This window comes from Balaenoptera borealis (assembly GCF_965194805.1).
Source record: "Balaenoptera borealis genome assembly, chromosome: 12".
Lineage (NCBI taxonomy): Eukaryota > Metazoa > Chordata > Mammalia > Artiodactyla > Balaenopteridae > Balaenoptera > Balaenoptera borealis.
This window is the reverse complement of record NC_138869.1, coordinates 97,862,326-97,880,389: the sequence shown is the minus strand read 5'-3', so window position 1 is coordinate 97,880,389 and position 18,064 is coordinate 97,862,326. Positions and strand designations below refer to the sequence as shown.

At 43.5% G+C, this 18,064-nt stretch overlaps 1 pseudogene across 1 annotated transcript; it reads right to left on the bottom strand.

Annotated features, from left to right (window-relative positions):
- Positions 1-12,586: 12,586 nt before the first annotated feature.
- LOC309607371 (ferritin light chain pseudogene) lies at positions 12,587-15,695 on the bottom strand (annotated as a pseudogene). The gene is made up of 3 exons: positions 15,691-15,695; positions 14,584-14,617; positions 12,587-14,327 (listed from the first exon to the last, which is right to left on the bottom strand). The product of its transcript is annotated as a ferritin light chain pseudogene (transcript).
- Between the last annotated feature and the right edge of the window lie 2,369 nt (positions 15,696-18,064).

The following is an 18,064-nucleotide window of genomic DNA, read 5'->3' as shown; positions in this document are numbered from 1 at the left end:
AGTGTCTGATGGGGTCCTGCTTCCTGGTCCTTCTCGCTGTGTCCTCATATGGTAGAAGGAGCGAGGGAGCTCTCTGGGGTCTCTTTTATAAAGACACTAATCCCATTCATGAGGACTCCACCCTCATGACCTAATCACCTCCCCCAAGCCCCACCTCCCAAAACCATCACCTTGGGAGTTGATTTCAACTTACGAATTTCGGGGAGAACACAGACATTCAGTCCATAACAGATAGAGAGGTCTTGTACAAACCTAGGAAAGTGGAGAAGCCTACCATGGACAGGTAATACAGGCCAAATTACCAGCCCTGGGAGGTGGCTCCCAAAGAAAAATATTCAATTTGATTTAGAAAAGTTAAATAAGTGAGACTTCCTACATCCATGTGTGAAATGAGAAAATTCAAACTCATTTCTTATGGTACATGCTTGCCCACTCGTAATTTAAGCTTTAAAACAGGTGTTACCCATCAAAATAGACCAGTCAGCGAGGACCAGCACACTGTACGAGCACCCGCAAAGCCCCCATGGCATCCACGCGTCATCCACTGTCTGCATTTCACAGATGGGGTCCCCACCACCTCACCATCATCTCAACCCAAAGATCATGACGAATGGTTCTTCAGTTATCACAGTGCTTTTATTTATTTATTTATTTATTTATTTATTTATTTATTTATTTTTGATGGAGGATCATTTTTGTAAATGCTTTGAGAACCATTTTATGATTTCATTGTTTCCCTACTGCAAAGTTTAATCTCCTAGATAAATACTGTTTTACTGTAGCAACATGCTCTGAGCACCTACTAGACATTAGCCATCATGCTAGACTCTTTACATATACATCATCTCACTTATCGCCCATACCTGAGAGACAGGTATTAGAAGTCCCGTTGTACAGCTGGGGAAATTGATCCTCAGAGAGTTTAAACAACTTGTCAAGCTCACTTGGTACTAAGTGGTTGAACTGAAAATTTAAAACAGGTCCATTTACTCCAGAGCTGTTTTGTTTGTTTGTTTGTCTCTACCAGACCACACTAGCTCTGAGCCTTCTCCCAGGTCCACAAATAGCCTTACGATCACCCACCTGCTTCAGGTTCTACTTCCCAACGGACCATCATAACTTTCCAAAATAAAATAGGAAAATACTCTGTTCCAGGGGCTTAATCCTTAATCCTTCTCTTAACTTCCATTTGGAGCCTTCTCAGAAAGGAGAAGACTGTAGGGTCTAAAGCCTCAAGAATATGCCTGATCTTTGATTCATCTTAATTTTCCGGATGTCTAATGAGAATTTCATGAGCCATCTCCAATCCTTTTGAGAAAACTTCTCTAACAAATAATTCTCTATTCCTAGAGGGCTGAATACAGCTTCCTCAGGGTTTAAGACACTATGGACATTAAAAAGTCTTACCCTTTCCTGGAGGGATAAAAATCTCTAAAGGGGTTCAAGGTGACACTCCCCCTTCTCATTCAGAAACTTTTCCAGGAATTCACTGAGAATTTCCCTCATCCCTGAGACAGGTGACATCATTAGGTCCACTAGTGCAGGGACCGTGACTTGCTCCTAAAATCATTAATTTTAGATCCTATGTCTTTCAAGTGGAAGTGTGCATGGCACAGATTGGCACTGCACCAGAGGGCAGGTAGAATTGGGTAGCCAGGGAGAGCTGGATTCAAAATTGACTCGGCAACTTACAAGCTGTGACACCTTGGGCAAACTACTTTACTTTTCTGAGTCTCAACTTACTTAACTGTAAATATTAGTAATATAGTTGACCATAAGGCTGTTTGAGGATTAAGTGGGATATCCTATAAAAAGTACCTGGCCCGAAGTTGCTATTCAATAAAACGAATGGGAGCCCTCTCACGAGGTAGAGGATTTCAGCATTTATTCCTTTCACTCTCTGCTTTATTTTGTCTGAGAAGAGTGATGGGTAGGGGGAAATCCCAATCGCTTTTCTATTTCTCTTCCAATCAGCTAGCAATCCACTTTCTGGCAAACAGTCAGGTCCTTTCCATCTTAGTCAGGCTGAAAGCCAAATAATAATAATCAAAAAAAGAACAGATAGAAATCCATCTAGGTATCATTAATTCTTCTAAGGTTATAAATTGGGCCAAGTATGGGTCAAGCTAAAATTGTGTCATTCTTCTGGGCTGATATGTGGAGCCATGTCTTGATTACATTAATGCTTATCTAGATGACCTCTTGTTGTGCTTCCAAAACGGCTCGGAAAATAGACATTCAGGCTGTGGTTTGCCCACAGCTGTGTACATCATCCATCCACCTCTCAGTGACACCTCATCAGTCCTCTCCATCGAACTCATATCCTACAGTTATTCAAATTCTACATATAACCCAGACCATGCTTTTTCTTTCGCTCTGTCTCAGAGTTACCCAGCTAAAGAAAACTGCTTTCCAAGTCTGGGTTCAAATCCAGGTCAAAATGGTACCTTTTCCCCTCCTCACCATCCCACCACCAAGCCCCTCTCGAGGCCCCCAGGACTGAGTGTACAGAGCTAGGCATGGGGTTGAATGATTGAGTGAATAAATGAACAATTGTTCCAGCAGGTTTGGGCACCGTGTCAAGTGTGCTAGGACACAGGCCATCTGCTTTGTATCTTAACACCACACGGTGTTTCTTTTAGTCATTTCTTTTAGGTCCCTCCAACCCCCGCAAGCACCAGTGTACTTAGAGTCGTTCAATAACACCTTTTAGCCAGGGAATTCAAAGTAGTTCAAGATGAGTGACAATAATTAACAGTCCTATGAAATGATGTCTGTGCACAAGGGGAGAGAATTGAAAAGGTAAAAATAGAACTCAGGTGTCCTTACCCCAAAGACATTGCCTAAAGGATCAGCTGCCCACTCCTCGGAACTGCACGGACGACCTTCACAGCCTGTGTCCTGTTATTCCACAACACACACCTGACACTCAGGCACTCTAGTTCTTGCTGCTCAGACTGTGTGTTTGGACCATCAGCAGCAGCAGCATCCAGGAACTTGTAAGAAACGCATGACCTTGGGCCCTTCCCAGATGTACTAAATAAGGATCTGCCTTGTAACAAAATCCTCAGATGATGAAAATGCTGCTAGTCTGGGGACGATACATGCTTTGAGTAGCATGGCTCTAGATTACCCGTCATCCTCTAAACAAGTCCCACATGGTCATACCTCCAAGCCTTTGCTCTTATAATTCCTTCTGCTTACAATACTCTTTCCTACCTTCTCTCTGTGAATTCTACGCAATTTCAGTTCCTCTGTAGAAATCATCAGAGCACCCGTCTTAGCACTCAGCAAAGAGAAGAGCTTGTTTAGCACACTCTACATAAGCATTCCTAACCACCTGGAATTGTAATTAGTTGTTTATATGTGTTGGTCTCTCCAGCAAGATTGAGTTCAACAGTGGGGACCATGTTTATTTATCCCCCAGAATATGCTATGTGCTCAATAAATGTTCATTGAATCAACATTAACACTAGCTCCATGCTCTTTGTCGTTTTCACATCTTCAATAGATTCCAGAAGAAGCCATGTGGCTTATGTGACATCCCACCAAATTTTAACTTGTGCCACATTTAGCATCCTGCAAATGCCCATGTGCTTGCCGAATGGTGGCCCATCTTGAGACAGAAACTTAAGAGATTATGTACCCTATTATATATTATGTATGCCCTCACGGATGTGCTGAAACAGAATAACGGTCTGCTCTTGATCATCTTCGGCAGGGGATTATAACTTGCAGAGAGTAAATGTAAAAGCTGATTTGTAACCTATCACCAGGAGCCTTAATGGTTCAAAACAGGCCCTTACAATGTTTTTCTTTGCCAGTCCAGGAGCACACGACAACAAGCTTTGTGGGTAGGTAAGTCGCTACTCTGGAAAAAAATATTTAAAAACACACTTTGGAAATGGAAGGCATTGAAGTAAATCGTAAATTTGTCTCATTATTTCCTGTTTCTTACTTCAACCTCATTCATGACTATAAAGGCTTGGTTTGAAAATTCTACTACTATGAAAATTTCCTCCTTTCTCAAGGCCCCAGCCAAACCCCACTGGAAATGAAAGAACTGAGCAGAGATATGGTTGAAATTTCCCATAAGCTGAATTTTTTATTACGGCGACTGCTGCTTTAAAAGCCAGTTGTAACACATATGGCTTACAAATTATTGCCTCATGTAGGGAAAGCAAAATGCTCTTTATCCAAGTAGACGTGCACTTGCCCAAACCCTAAGGGGGGCGTTTACACGTTTAGTGTTGAGATCCTGTAAGAGCAGAGGTGCTGTTGAAGGTACCACAGATAAGCCTGGGACAACTCATATACGTGCCTTCCTCGCCACTGTGTGCTATAACTGTCCTGGACTCCAGGGATATATGTTCTGGGGATCAGTCACTGACAGTATATGACTAACAAGAGTTTTAGAATTTTAGGTTGAAGATGAACTTCAAGGTCATTTCATCTAATGCTTGAATCTCTTAGGTAACATCCCTACCAAGTGGCCATCCAGCCAAGACCAGAATACCTCCAGTAACAGGGAACCCCTTACCTCCCAAACACTTATGTCCCTTCAGTCTGGCCTCCACTTGTTTATGCTGTATCTTTTCCTGTGCAGGAGCATGAGAACAGCAGTTTTAGAATTCGACTATCAGGAGAAATCAGGTCCGGTGGTTTCCTAACTTCAGAACTGTGGGTTCAAGTTCCAAATTCCAGGGAAGCAGAGTCTGCTTAGTCTAACTGGATGCCACTCCTTGTCTGGAGAAAGGCCATAACCACTGAGACCACATGCAGCGGAGATGGGGGAGTCCTCCAAAGTAAAAGGAGCTGCTGGTCCCAGAAAAAGGAAAAAGAGTGCTAGACTGACAAGAAACAGTCAGATGTTTACAAACTCACATTCCTGCTGTTACTCAAACCTGGAATAACCTCTTCAACCCCCAGACAATTCTAACTGGCAGCCCGGATCCCATCTCCCGTCCGCTTCCCGGCTCTCACTGCATCTGCCTTGGTGTGTAGATACCCACATGCTTGGACATCCCATTTCCCTTACCAGACTGTAATTACTTGGAAAGGGAACCAAATCTTGTAGCTTTTTATCCACCACAACACCTACCTACAAAGTACGTGCTTACATACAGTTGCTATTTTCCAAATTATGTTTTCCAAAACAGCAGAAAATGTCTTACTTCAAGCAGATGTACATCCAGGGTGTAGGGAGAAAGGAAATTGTGAATTACCCTGAGTGCTTAAACTCCTTCCTTTTAGGATTTTATGGCATGTGGGATTTCTACTGGTTAAGTAAAGATTTCTGTTTCATGATAGTAGTGTTAAACTGAAATATCTCAACATATTAATATTCATCCTCTGACATTTTAACTACCATTTCTATTCTCTCATGCAGTCAACAACCAGGAATTGCATCAGGATTCAGGAATAGAAATATAAGCATCAGATTTATCTCTGCCCTCAAGGAGCTCATCATCCTTGATAAGTCAGGGGTAGAAAAATAAATCAGGAATTCCAAGATGAGACTCTGTACACCAGAGATATAGACTAGGTGCCTCTCTGATCCCCTAAGTCAGAGTTTCTCAGAGCACATCCTCCACCTTTCTGCAACAAACCCACTCCTGGAACTTCTTACACCGCAGACCCTCAGCCCCATGCCTGACCTATAAAATCAAGCATTTAACCTAGTGCTTGGGGTCCAAGATTTTCTAACAAGCTCCCCAAGGGGGAATTTCGTGCACATTGTATATTGAGAGCTACTACTCTAGTGATAAATTCTTGAGATTTGAGTATGCAGAATATTATAATAGGGATATTCCAAAGCCAAAAAAAAAAAAACAAAAAACCCTGTTAAAATCCCAACAAAACAATATATAAACTCACAGTAGCTTATCATCTGATGAAAGGAAACTTCCATGAAGTATCATACTCATTTGCCATGGCTTACCGGTTCCCAGCATACATTGTTCTATCATTAAACCTTGCAGGAGAAGGACGCCCTGCTTGACAAGAAGAGTCTTCAGACTATCAAGTGACTGGAATGTTACCTGGTCCAGGTGTTGGTTTAGGAGGCTGCACCAGACTTCAGCACATCCGGGTTGCATTGCGGTTCCTGTTAACTGTGACCTGCAGTATGTGTCATCCAATCATACGTGGACCCCGTGACAGGTAGGTTTTTTCTGACAAAGGGAAAGATGCAGCAACCATACGTGCAGTTGAGCTGGAAAATGTGCTATTGGCTCAGTCAGAGGATAAAGAGAAGTATACTCTAACTTCTCCCTTTTCTAAAGGCCATGATAACTACCAGAAACTTAAAAATAAAAATAAAAAATAAAAAGTCTGTCTTTCTAACAGCAGGCTCCAAATTTCCAGCGGGCAATGGAACAAGCCTGGCATTAGAGCTCGAAGTTTTAGCCCCACGCTGCCTCATAGCAGAAGTGGAAGCAAGTCGCCCGCCTCTGTACCTAGTCTCCTCCTCTGTCCAACGCTGGCAGCATCTGCCCTACCTCCGGGGTTTTGGTCGGATCCGTGGTTCATGAACGCAAAGGTATTTCATATACTCCAAGTCAGGGCTTCTTACCCAGGGGTCCATGGGCCCCCTTGGCCTGGGCTTCAGGACTTTAGTGAACATCCTGACGTTATAAATAAAATCGGGTATGTATAGGCACACGTGCTTTTTTCTGGGGAGAGGGTCCGTAGCTTTCATCAGATTTTCAAAGGAGTCTCTGACCTAAATTAGTATCCTGTCCCTCTTTTCTCTGTAACTAATCACCGAGTGTTTATTGAGCCTTTACCGTGGGATCTGTCATTAGTGGTGCAGTGAACCCCCAATTCTCTTCTAACCTTTGAGCCGTCAAGGAAGGTTTACAGGCTTTATATCGGTTTGGGTTGCACTTTATAGGAGGGAGTGGGTGAGGGTCATGCACCAAGAGACGCCTGGAAGCATTACCTCACCTCTGGGGGAGTCTAAACCCCCGGGATGTTCTCCCCGGCCTCCAACAGGGCGGAGTGGGAGGCTGTCGTGGAGCCTATTCTGTCAGTGCGACGTGTTCTCCACTCCAGCAACACCTAACATATGGCGTGTGCGCTGATGCTGATGAAAACAGTGATTCATCCTTAATCCTTAAAAAAAAAAAAAGCAGTCGACCTTGTGTGGCCTTGGCTCTCCTCCCTGAATGCCCTTCTGTTCTCCAAAATGTCTGTGTTGTCACCTGCCTCCACCTGATTCTGTTGGCTCCTTGGTCTTACTCTCGTGCAAGCTCCCTCCAGCCTTCTAACCTCTGTCTCCTCTTTCCGTTGCTCTTTCTTCTGCTTCCTCACTGTCCTCCTGGAGATTTCTGTTGCATATCCTCAGCCCTCTCTGTAATGTAACGACCTTTCCTTTCACTCCCTTCCTGGCCTCACTGTTGCCCACCTCACACCCCTCCCATACCTGGTCTAGGCTTTACCTTTACCATCCTCCCCTATCCCTTGCCCCTTGGAAGGAATACCTCCCTACCGGGGGGAAGGGAAAGTAAGAGGTGAAGGAAGATGCAGGAAAATTTGGGTTATGGGATAAGGAGGTGAAAGGTGGGGGAAGAAGGTTGCCGGATGAAAACATTGAGAATCACCGACTTTCTCCTGCCATTTTGATTTACTTCACAAGGTCTTTTGTTTGGTGCCCAACAGGGCAGAAGGCAAAGGTGTTACATTCTGGGAGAAGACCAAACCTCACCAGTCTTGTAAAAAATGAAAGACGAAAGAGAAGGACAGAGGGACAAGAAAAAAGAGAGGGAAAGCATCAGGGGATAACAGGGAGTGAAGGATAAGAACATATAATCTCATAGCTTAACTGTGTTTAAACCAAAGCAGACCATCATCAATGGGTGGGCAAACAGGGATAAAAAAGAGTCATATCTGGAGACAAAGGCAGCCAATCATTGTCAATGAGATTTGGGATCAGGGTAACGTCAAATTATGCAACGGGGTGTGTTCTAAACATTTCTTATTGGTAGGGGCTCAAAACACATTTTCAAAAAAAGGCAGTATGATTCAGAGAAGTCAGACAAAACCGAGTGAATCTGGGTTCGATGTAACCTTGGTCAAGTCACAACGTTTCAAAGCCTCAAATGAAGATGAGCATACCTTCTTAGAAGTATCTCTCTAGTGCAGGATTGTTGTGACAAATAATGATATGTCTTAAGTGCCTTGCATACAGTAGATGCTCAATAAATTATGGTGGTTATTATTATTACTATCGTTAAAACTCTGCTATATATAGCAAGTTCGAATCACAGGGGAAAACCGCAATAGCTAATAACCCACAATCTACCAGAAATATAAAGCACTGTCCTAAAAAGACCCTAGAAATCTAACCACTGTGCACTGCACAATTCTTCTAGAGGAGAATGTCCAGAGTTCAATCCCTAGCAGTAGGAGTCAATGCTTCTGCAAATACAGCCTCTGTTGGAATCTGCACCAGGGTGGGGTGGAGAGGGTGGGTATCCAGCAGGTTGGGAGTAGAGAGAGAGTCAACCTCATAAGTAGTGGTCAAGTGTCTAAGCCTCAGATCCTCATCTGTAGAAAAAGGACAGTAATGTACACTGTATACAAGTTGGAAGATTAAAAATTGACCAGTGGGACTTCCCTGGTGGCGCAGTGGTTAAGAATCCACCTGTCAATGCAGGGAACACAGGTTCAAACCCTGGTCCGGGAAGATCCCACACGCCACAGAGCAGCTAAGCCCGTGTGCCACAACTACTGAGCCCACAGGCCACAACTACTGAGCCTGCGCTCTGGAGCCTGCAAGCCACAACTACTGAAGCCCGTGTGCCTAGAGCCCGTGCTCTGCAACAAAAGAAGCCATGGCAATGAGGAACCCGCGCACCACAACGAAGAGTAGCCCCCGCTCACCGCAACTAGAGAAAGCCTGTGCACAGCAACGAAGACCCAACGCAGCCAAAAATAATAAATTAAAAAGAAAAAATTGACCAGTATACCAAACCTGTGTTTTCTGGAACATAAGCTCTATAGGATATTAATAAGTGTTATCAAAATAGGAAAATGCTGGATCACAATAATGTCTCATACGTAGGCAAATTGGCAGTATCTACCAACCTTGTAAATGCACATACCTTTTGATACAGCAACCCTGCCAATGAGATGAGGGGGAGAGATTCAACTGATTTCTTATTGCAGGACATCTTCAGACAGGAATGTGATTTGAAGCTTTTCCCAAACGTATTTAAATCCAGGCCCCTTTTCTTGTAGAACATCTCCTGGGACTAGTGTTCCAAGGATGACATTTGGAAACGCTAAATTAGATCATGCATGTGCGAGCTGGTACAGATGGTACTCCATAAGCCTTTTATTTTCTTCTGATGGTCCCAGGATTAGCCCTAGACCTCCTATCCCATCACCACCATCTGTTCCTATGACCAAAGTCTCTCGTCTCCCTAGTCAGCTACGGAATACGATATGGTCCAATAACTTCTCCCTAACCTCCTGTCTCTGAAGTATAGAGTCCCTTGGAAGTTTTCTAACGCTCTTCACTGCTTAGAGCAATAAGAAATGACGAACAAAAACATTTCTCCTCCAATTCCTTTCTCTTCATTCACTTTGTCTCTGTATGGAATGACAAGGCCAAATACAGTTTAGGTATTAAAGGTAAGCATTGAAGGTTCAAAGTGAAACTCATCTACTTTGCAAAGAAAAATTAGGTAATATATCCTGGGTCCTTCAACAGAAAAGGTAGGGGAGCTTGTGAACTAAAACACAAATCAGAACAGAGGCTGGAGAACCAAGAGCAGTTGAAGTAGCTTCTGGAGTGAGCTTCCCTTTCCTTTCTTGAGTCATCATTAGTCTTTTCCCCTAGGATCTGATGGGGTGCCAGTGAGAATATGTGGGACTGGTCAAGGAAGGGAGGAGGAAGGCAGGGGAGTGGTGGGTTTTAAAGAGGGAAGACCCTATATGCTGTATATGATGGAGCACTGGTAAATGGGTGGTGCCCACACAGAGTAGGTCTGAAATCCCTGAATGAATGAATTAATGGACGAGCCACCAACCAACTAGACATAAATTGAGTACAAATCAGAAAATCATAGTGTCTTCAGATTAAGAAAATAAAGGTCTTGGCAAGAGTCAGATCCAGTGGAGCAAGGCTGCCTTGGTTGACCAGGTAAAGTGTTCTCTGGAACACCTAACTGAATCGCTTTTGTTCCAATTCCTTCTCAAAGGCACAGAATCCCAGCAGGTGCCTGGGGGAAGGTCATTCTTCCAGCAGCATTTGTCAATAGACCTGAATTTTGCTCTAATCTGCTCAGAGAGGCTTTCTCTTCCTTTGTTTGGTTTTTCCTCCCCTCTGAGCATTGCCTCATCTCTACCTAGATAGTTGAGATCTTCAACTAGCCATCAGGGGTTTGACACTGTGACTGTGGAATCTCTGCTATTCCTTGAATATGAAACAAACACAATGGAGACTCAAAGTATTGTTATTATCTATTATAGACAGAAAGGAGGAAAAGAAAATTTAACTGTATACACAGCCAAAAACATCAATATTTACAAAGGTCTCCAATTACCGTAATAATTGTTGTGGAGTACCTTATAGAAGACAATGGTATGCCATACAACTGATGAAGGATGTACAAAATCTTAAAAGTACATGCTAACTCTGACACGATAAAAAGGAAATGTTGCTTAGTCAAGAAAGATAGATTTAAAAGTCAATATATTTATTTAAGTAAAATATTACCAGGAAGATGAATCTTTAACAAGCAAAATATGACCTGCATCTGAAGCCAAAGATAAAATTTTTCAATTATTCATTGATTTGAATTATGAATACAAATTCCCCTTACATTTTACTGTAAATAATTGAGAGTTAACTTGAGATTTAAAGTTTTTTCAGAACAAAAGAATGAGTTTAACTCAAAAATTTAACTTATGATAACTCTCTGTTAAGTACAATTAAAGTGGTAGAATTAAGAAAACTAACATAAGGAAACAAAAACTAATAACAGGAAGAATTGAAATTTGAATGTGTTTATGGGTAAATGAAAGTCATGTTTTCCTAATTAAGGATGAATCTAAGGGGGACTTCCCTGGTGGTCCAGAGGGGAGGACTCCGAGCTCCCAATGCAGGGGGCCCGGGTTCAATCCCTGGTCAGGGAACTAGATCCCGCATGCCACAACTAAAGATCCCGCATGCTGCAACTAAAAAAAAAAAAGAGAGATCCCGCACGCCGCAATGAAGATCCTGTGTGCCACAACTAAAACTGGGCACAGCCAAATAAATAAACAAATCATTTTTTTTTTTAAAAAGGATGAATCTAAGGAATACAATTCTGATTGAAAAAGCAACACATGCTTCTCCAGAACATGCTCCATCTTACATTTTTTTCCTCGAAAAACCTTTTGATCTTAGTTCCTCTTCTTTACAAAAGATAACATCTACTCTTTCAAATCACTTCTGTTAGTTAAGATTAAGGAGTTGAAAGGAAGGTGATCCTGGACAATTCTGCCTCTAGCTGTGGCAGATTAATTTGTAACAGACTAACACTCCCCCTAAGAACAATTGAAGAAAATGGAGATGGGGAAGAAAAGTCTGTTTGAGGGCATCAGAGAGGTACCAAGGCACCTAGGACCTGAGGGGGCAAAATTCCAGAGGGCAGGGAATCTGGTGTGAACCTGGTATCTGTCAGCTGAAGCTAAACAAGAAAAAAAGAAAATCCACAGCCTGTGTATTATCAGTTGATGCAGCGATTTCATAAAAATGTCTAATTTCAGCCGAATATATGTTCCTAAGCAGCAATGAGAAAGGCATTACCAACCCTTCCAAGTGAGCACTCCTTGGATATTAAACCCAGCCTTCGTTTGGAGCTGTCAATTGTCTCCTGAGCCATAATCAGAATTGAATACTTTAAGACCTTCACAAAACAAACATTGTAAGTTAACTCGGTGAATAGCCAAGTTGACCAAAGGTAAAGAGTCTTACGAAGGAACCAAAGGCAAGAGAAAGTCATTGCAGGTTGGGTTCCCCAGAGGCAGATGCTGAGATGGAGTTTGGGGTATAAAATGTTTATTTTAGGACCAGCACCTATGAAAGGAAGATGGGAAGAAGGAATGGGCAGAGGGGCCAAATAAAGTTTCAGTTTACCAGGCAGGGAGTTTTAGAGTAAAATAGTACCCATCTGAGTTGTCCCCCATTGGGCCAAAATAGCTACTTTATATCCTCTTCTATTAAGTCATTGGATCCAGAATATGGCATGACCTTGTGCAGGGTGGCTCTCTGCAGATAAAGCAGACTCTGGAGGAGCTGACAGCTGAGGGCTTTCTTCTGACCACACTCCCTGCAGCTGAGCAGCAAATCTTTCCTTGAAGGAGGAGCTAGATCCTGCATTTCCTTATTTCCCAGAGCAGGGACGGCCAAGGAAACGTAACACAGGATACTAACGGCGAACGGAGTCAGGGGTGGTGCCACCCAGGCACGTGTTCATTCATTCTACATTCCCCAAACTTTCACTGCTCACTTATTCTGCACCTAGACCTCTGCTAGGTACTGTGGATCCAGAAAGGAGGCTCACACTCTCCCTACCCTCAAAGGACATCCATCCACAGTGAGTACTCTAAGAGCGGAAATCACAGCGCGGGGGGGTGGGCGGTGGGTGGGATGAGGGGTGCTGTGCGACAGGGAGGGGCCCCTCACCCAGCCAGGGTGGGGAAAGGGGGCAGGAATCTTCTCCATTTCCCACCCAAGTGCCTCCTGGACAGGAGTGTCTGCTGTGTAAGTAACTAATCATAATCAGCTGTCTATGGGGAAGCAGACCCATTGTTCTATGGAAATAGTAAAACATAAGGAGCAAAGATGACTTAGCTGTCATCCCCAAGAGTCACGTGAAGGCGAATCACCGTCAACTTCCCTAGGCCTTTCTTTTTTTTTTTTTTTAATTATTATTATTATTATTATTATTTTTGGCTGCATTGGGTCTTCATTGCTGCGCATGGGCTTTCTCTAGTTGCGGTGAGCGGGGGCTACTCTTTGTTGCGATGCGCGGGCTTCTCACTGCAGTGGCTTCTCTTGTTGCGGAGCACAGGCTCTAGAGTGCAGGCTCAGTAGTTGTGGCGCACGGGCTTAGTTGCTCCGCGGCATGTGGGATCTTCCCGGACCAGGGCTCAAACCCGTGTCCCCTGCGTTGGCAGGCGGATTCTTAACCACTGCGCCACCAGGGAAGTCCCCCTAGGGCTTTCTTATTCATCTGTAACAAAGGGGAACTCTATGTCAAAGAAAAAAAAAATAATTCCTATGACATGTGTTCACTGTAATTACAAAACTTGGTCAGGATTATATAAAATCTGAGCTTGGTTCTCCCAGTTGTGGAAGGCTCAGGAAGTTAGATTTCAGAGTCTACAGAAGGAGCTGAGAAGGGGGCTATTTTTGTCTGTTTTTTTCCATAGCTGTAGCCCTGCTTCTACAACACTGCCTGGCACAAATGGGAAACTCAATATTCCTTTTTTTTTCTTTTGGCTGCCAAAAGCTTTATTTCCATTTGGTCCAAGGCTTGGGAGAGGGCTCCAGGGTGGTTAAAAAGCTGCCTAGTGGCTGCAGAGAGGGGCTTCAGCAGAAGCCCTGACCACAGGGGCTCCTCAAAGTCCGCCGGGCTCTGGAGGCTCCTAGTCATGCTTGAGGGTGAGCCTTTCAAAGAGCTACTCGCTCAGCCCAGTCTGAGGACCAGCCAGCCTGCGGAGGTTGGTCAGGTGGTCACCCATCTTCTTGATGAGTTTCACCTGCTCATACAGGAAGCAGCTCTCCAGGAAGTCTCAGAGGTGAGGGTCTGTGCGGGCAGAACCCAGGGCATGCAGGTCCAAAACGGCCTGGTTCAGGTCCTTCTCCGTGAGAAGGGCGGCTTCCATAGCGTCCTGGGTTTCACCCCACTCATCTTGAGATGGCTTCTGCATGTCCTGGAAGAGGGCGCGGTCGCTGCACTGGTTTTGTATTTTAAGAGACGTTCAATGCCTTAGCGCTTCTCCTTGGCCAATTCACGGAAAAAGTGGCCCACACTCTGAAGAGCCCCATCGTCGCGGTCGAAATAGAAGCCCTGAGAGAGGTAGGTATAGAGGGCCTGCAGATGCAGGTTGACCAGGCGGTTGACGGCGACCTCCACCTCGGTGGAATAATTCTGACGAATCTGGGAGCTCAGGGTTGATTGGTAATAAGGAGTTAACCTCCAAAAATGGTGTTGGTTGGCTCCAGTGGCCGAGGGTAGCTGAGTGGCTGATTCCAAAGGTTGCAACTGGAAAAAAGGTTGGAGGGCGGTCGGAGGCTGGAACAAGGGGTATCCCTTGGTCCCTTCATTCTAAACGCTGTTGAAGCAAGAGACAGATCCTCAGGCCTGCCGCGTGACCTGCTGGAAACTCAATATTCCTAAAGTCAGTTAGTGAGCAGCAGTATAGTCACTTCCAGCCTCCTCTGTCTCCACCACCCCACCCCACCCCGCCGCCAGCCTAAGCCCTCCTTTCTCCCCTCCTCCCCCTGCCTAGGACCGCCTCTGAGCTAAGGCTGCGATTGGGACACCTGCAAGTGGCTTCTCCACGTGGCCAGGGCTTCCTCACAGTGTGTGGTGGCTGGGTTGCCAAGGTGAGCATCCTGAGAGAGAGGGAGCCACACAGAAAACACGTGGCCTTTTGTGACCTTGCCTCAGAGGTCAAACACTGTCACTTCCACTGCATTCTATTTGTCGAGGCAGTTACAAAGATTTTCTCAAGTTCAAAGGTAGGGAACATACCTTCTCAATGGAGGAATGTCAACATCACATTGCAAAAAACAAAAACAAAACATGTGGGGTGATACAGATATGGCAGAGTGCATTTTCCGAGGGATATATATATATATACATGCCATGACACTCAAGCCTTCCCTTGCTTTTACATTATCAGACATCCGGCACTCTGCCCTGCACATTCTTCGTGCAGTACTTAGGAGCTCTGCAAGGAAAATATGAACAGAACGCCTCTCCTTCCCACTCCTGCCCAAACTCAGGACTGGGGGACAGGGGTGCAAAAGTGGGACATTGGGAATGTTTATCTCAGAAGGTAGAGGACTTGCTTGGGCTCTGGGTGACTTGGGAGCAAAGCCACACACAACCATCATCACTATCACCTGTGTCAGCATACTATTTCTGTCCCTTTCACTCCTCTTTTTCATTGTTTATTTGTCATAGGTGTTTATGTTATAGGGAATAAATCTTCCTGGGAAAGAAGACATTATCGTACAGTGTTAAATCTCCACTTTCATGTATTTATGCCAATGCTTGTGGCCTCATTAGGAATTTTAAGCTGAATTCACTTACGCCGGGTGGCCCATTTGATAGGAAGTGAATTTCAGACTAGGTCAGTACTCAGGCAGTCATTCACCTCAAAGTCAGGGTACAATTCAATTCTTTTTGATATCAATGGATGTATTCTTTAACCAGAGTTAAAATAATCTAAAAGCATCTTCCAACGGTACGATTCGAATGAAATAACATACAGAGTGCTTAGATTGGAAAAAATGGCATTATTCAATTTCCAAGTACAGTAACTCGAATAATGAATTTGAAGAACTCGTTCTTGCTTTATTATTGGTACGGCTTCGTAACTGTCCTTTCAGTTCTCTTTTTCTTTGTGGGAAGATGGGGGAGGGGTGGCTAATGCAAAAGCAGAGGCAGCATCTTATCTTACGCCATAACTGCTTTCCTGTGTCCTAAACCCTCAAGAGGGCTTTCTGAAGAAAAAGGGGTGAAAAAAATTAAACCTTATCCAGTGGAATTTACAGAGCTAGAAATAAAACAGCCTTAAAAGTTGTAACAGATACCTTTTTGGTTTATAACCACATTCTCTAACATCTGTTGAGGGACATTTTCTGACCAAAGGGTCTGTCAGTATCAATAAGGAAAGATGTGTTCCTCATTGTTCTAGAATCTACGGTGTCTAGGGTTATTGAAATGGATATCTACTGTAGTTCATACCGGAGGATGGAGAGGGAGATTACAGACGGAAGGAAAAGGGGACATGGATTACAGTTTGGACTTGCCCCTGGCCTTGCTTTGAACTCCCCCTAGCTTTTTGGAACTTAACCAAGATCAAACAGGCAGTTGCAGCCAGCTCAAGGCCTCTGGTTCTCCGTATAAATTTAGGAGTTGATTTTGAGGTTAAGATTATGAAGTTTTGTGGTAACTTTAAACTGGAAAGTATTGCATTCACCTTTTATATTCCCCAAAGAAAGAAGAAATGCCCAGCCATGTAATGAAACTCCTTTCAATCTGACCATTGTGTTAGGAACAGATTTCACAGTGAGGGAATCTTTGCAACCAGACTCAAATGTTTCCCATTAAGGCCCTGCACGAGTATAAATGTGCAAGGGCCCGCTGCAGAGTGTGCCATTCTCCAAGCAAATGCACACACTTGGTGACTTGGATAGGGTATCAAAAACAGATCCACTGTTCAACACTTGTTTGCACTTCTTATTGCCATTGCTTAGAGCCTAGACAACGAGAAAGAAAACTCCCTCAACCTCTTGGTGGTGGCGGTGGGACCTACCTGATTAGGCAGAACATGTGTGTGTCAAACTGTTGCAGCCTTAATGTCTGAATCAGAATTGCTTACTTACAATGGCTACTACGTATCTTACTAGAATCCTTCACAGTTTAGCAACGTTTGCTTCAAGCTAAAATAAGTGCTAGGAAGTAGAGTTTAAAATGATGCACAAAGTTTTAGACTATCAAAACAGGAGATTCTATTCAGAAAATGACTTTTACTAAAGTTGAAGAAAACTACAATACATTTACAGAAAGTTTCAATCTGTTATAAGATGGCTCTTAGTTTGATTATTTTTGAGGGGTGGGGGGACTTTCCTTCCCCTTGTCTTAGAGCAAATGACAAAAACAAGCACTTCTTATAAAATAGCTCCATACAAGAGGGTGTTAAGGCAAATTAAAGTCCCCAGGTATAACTACAATCATGCTAATGAGAACAGAAACAAGGGCACTTATAATATGCCCTTATCCCAGACTTCAGGAAAGTTCATAGATGGTATCTTATGAATCCTTTTTGAACAATAGGCATGGTTATCTCCACTTTATCATGGGGCAATCAAGACATCCAAAGATAACTTGCCAAGGTCATAAGATTCCTCAGAGCCAGCACCAGAAAAGAGAACCCTTAACAGTGCAAACGCTGCTCAGAAATCAACTTTGTATGCATACTGCTAGGAGTAACTTTTGTAGACAGTGTACTGACTGAAGGAAGTGGTGAAGCAAGAGGGAAAAAGAATAAAGGGGAAAATGAAGGCTGATCTGCGACTCCTCAAAAGTTATTTCTACAATTATTCAAAAGGAGACAAATTAATTATACTTCAATTTAAAGAAAGAGAGAGACCATGTTTCAGTCTTATAAAGTTTGACATAATTTAAGACATAATTTAATACAACTTGCATTACTCAAATACATAATTCTAAAAGTTTCCCCTTTCTTTTGTTTTTAATTGAAGTATAGTTGATTTATAATATTGTGTTAGTTTCAGGTATACAGCAAAGTGATTCAGTTATACATATTTTCTCAGATTATTTTTCTTTATAGGTTATTACAAGATATTGAATATAGTTCCCTGTGCTATACAGTAAATCCTCGTTGCTTATCTGTTTTATGTATAGTAGTTTCTGTTAATCCCATACTCCTAATTTATCCCCAACCCCAGTTTCCCCTCTCTAATTGCAGAATTTAAAATTATATTGAATACTTTCACCTAATGTTTCAAACTTACAGCAGTCGCTTTCAGCATTTTTTTAAATTAATTTATTTATTTTTAGTTGCGTTGGGTCTTCGTTGCTGCGCGCAGGCTTTCTAGTTGCGGCGAGCAGGGGCAACTCTTCGTTGCGGTGCATGGACTTCTCATTGTGATGGCTTCTCTTTGTTGCGGAGCATGGGCTCTAGGCACGCGGGCTCAATAGTTGTGGCACGTGGGCTCAGTAGTTGTGGCTCAGGGGCTCTAGAGCTCAGGCTCAGTAGTTGTGGCTCACGGGCTTAGTTGCTCCGCAGCATGTGGGATCTTCCTGGC